Here is a 2,959-nt window from a genome sequence, read left to right as displayed (position 1 = left end):
AACAAACTCTCAGTACATAAGTTGGAGAGTTAACAAGGTCTCTCAGTACGTTGGCTGAAAGCCACACGTTATGCATTTGATTAGGTTTAACTATGCTAGATAGTTAAAGAGATACATTTACCCCTAGGCGGCTTGGCCGCAATAATAGTAAATAAAACACTTCTGGTTTTGAAGCATAAAAGTTAAGGTATTAACTTTGAGCCCTGGTCTTGGGCTGTAAGTGTCCTTTGGATAAGGAACTTAGTATTAGTGACTCTTTGAGTCGAACGTCTTCCTCTGACGCTAAAGCTACGGCAGCCCCGCTGCAGTCCTGCCCGGCATTCCTCGTAGTATAAACAGTATTGGTAGTTTTTTCCCTAAAAGATAAATAGGTTAGTTTAAACATAATATAATCATTAAATCATTAAACAAAACTTACCATCCGCTCTAATAGTGAGAACTGCAGTGAGTCTACCAGAGTTTTTCTGCGTGTGCTTCACTTTAGCGGAGCCACGACGGCCTTTGAGGGCCCAAATCTTGTGGGGTGGGGTGTCAAATATATTGCTGTCTCGTCGACATTGTATATGGCGGATTGCTGGAAGTGAGAATGCTGTTTCCAAAACGCTATGGCAAAGTTCAATTGGATTTCTTGTAGTGCATCTTCATCCTTTTTAGTAAATTGCGGTTTCTGAACAGAAAAACCATGGCTATAACATTAAGAAAAATATGTAAGCAATAAATATTGATTAAAAACACAAATAAAATAGGATAAATTGCTAAAACGTTTGATTAAACCAACATATTGGAAAACGAGATGCTTACCGAGCTGCAAACCGCTGGCACGTACGCATCAACACGCTCAATGCGCGCTCAGGAGATGATTTATCGGCTAAATACTGCTCCAGCCAAGCCCCCTGCTCCATCTTCATATACTCGATCATGCCTCCAGTACACAAATACTATATATACAGGCTAGAATCTGCAATAAATAATATAACAAAGCAAATTTACCTCTTCATCCCGACGGACGTCTTTCATGAAGGTGACCAATTCGTGCTCAAATGTGAGTTTAGTCTTTGCGCCTTGTCCTTTTGTCGTTCTGCTAGTTTGAGGTCCCTTAAACTCAAACAGCAGCTTTGCCTTCTTTCTCCAGCCCTTCAACATACCTAATGGAATATTAAGCGCCCGAGCGGTAGGCTTACATCCCTCCAAAGCCACCCGCTCGAACGCTTCCCGTCTCTGCTTGACGGTGTAGCTGTTCTGCCGACGACGTTCGTTCATCACTTCAAAAAAATAATTTAAATTAATAGGAGTAGGATAATCTATTAAATGATTATTAATAACTGCAAATAATGATTTTTTGTTCCATCTCATAATATGAAATGAAAAATTACCTAAAAACGAAAATAATTAATAAATTTAATAAATAAGATATTATATATTTATTTTTTTATCCCAAGGATTATTAAATTCAAATACTCTATATTGTTGTGATAAATTAATAGGTTCATAAACAACTCTTTTTTTTAATTCATTATAAAAAACTTCTAAAAAACCACTTAAAGGGAAATCTTTACGTAAAGGATGTCCTTCAAAACCATAATCAGTTAAAATTCTTCTTAAATCTGGATGATTTAAAAAAAAAATACCAAACATATCCCAAACCTCTCTTTCACACCAATTTGCAGCTCTATATATTTTAATAATAGAATTTATAGGTTGTAATTCATTAATTGTAATTTTAATCTTTAAACGACTATTAAAACGTATACTTAATAAATTATAAATAATTTCAAAACGTTTTTCTTTATTAATATAATCAACAGCACAAATTTCAGATAATACTTTAAATTGTGTATTTGTATGATTTTTAAAAAAAAATAAAATAGGAATTAATTTATCTGAAGAAATATTAATACATAATTCATTTTTATATAAAGTATAATTTATTATAGGTAAAATTTGTAATAAATTTAAGTTTCAGCCTTGCGACCATACTCCCCCCGGAACCCAAAGACTTTGATTTCTCATACGGTGCTGACAAGGTCATTTAAAGTAAACGACTGCCAATCCCGAGTCGGCATAGTTTATGGGTTAAGACTACGATGGTATCTAATCATCTTCGATCCCCTAACTTTCGTTCTTGATTAATGAAAACATCCTTGGTAAATGCTTTCGCCTAAGCTCATCTTTCAGCGATCCAAGAATTTCACCTCTGACGCTGAAATATGAATACCCCCAACTGTCCCTATTAATCATTACCCTGGTGTGCAAACCAACAAAATAGACCACCAAGGCCGTATCTTATTATTCCATGCTAATGTATTCAAATGAGCAAACGCCTGCTTTAAACACTCTAATTTTTTCACAGTAAACGATGCAAGCCCACCAACCCACCAACTTAATGGCAGAAAGGCAGCCTCACAAAAAATGCCTCGAATATCCATAAGTACACACTCCCAGAGGGAGCGGACCGGACATCCAAAACAGAAATCCAACTACGAGCTTTTTAACTGCAACAACTTTAATATACGCTATTGGAGCTGGAATTACCGCGGCTGCTGGCACCAGACTTGCCCTCCAATTGATCCTCGTTAAGGGATTTAAATTGTTCTCATTCCAATTGCCCGACTCGAAGAGCCAGAGCATTGTTATTTATTGTCACTACCTCCCTGTGTCAGGATTGGGTAATTTACGCGCCTGCTGCCTTCCTTGGATGTGGTAGCCGTTTCTAAGGCTCCCTCTCCGGAATCAAACCCTAATTCCCCGTTACCCGGTTAATGCCATGGTAGGCCATATCCTACCATCCAAAGCTGATAGGGCAGAAACTCAATCGATTTATCGCGCAAAAGCGCGATCCGCACAGTTTATAATGACTCCAGACACAAATACCCAGCCGCGAAAGACTGGCTTTGTGTTTCAAAGTCTAGAGAAATGCATACCCGCCCAGGACAAGGCAGGTTGGGTATTGGATGGCATG

General features: G+C 37.7%; 1 non-coding gene across 1 annotated transcript; it reads right to left on the bottom strand.

Moving 5' to 3' along the window:
- Positions 1-1,951: 1,951 nt before the first annotated feature.
- Positions 1,952-2,847, bottom strand: PITG_33544 (the record flags this gene model as incomplete). The annotated part of the gene is made up of 1 exon (XR_009934938.1): positions 1,952-2,847. It is a non-coding gene; the product is annotated as an 18S ribosomal RNA (ribosomal RNA).
- Positions 2,848-2,959: the final 112 nt, after the last annotated feature.

The sequence above is a fragment of the Phytophthora infestans genome, genomic scaffold, assembly GCF_000142945.1.
Source record: "Phytophthora infestans T30-4 supercont1.2460 genomic scaffold, whole genome shotgun sequence".
In the NCBI taxonomy this organism is placed as follows: Eukaryota; Oomycota; class Peronosporomycetes; order Peronosporales; family Peronosporaceae; genus Phytophthora; species Phytophthora infestans.
This window is presented reverse-complemented; position numbering and strand designations above follow the sequence as displayed.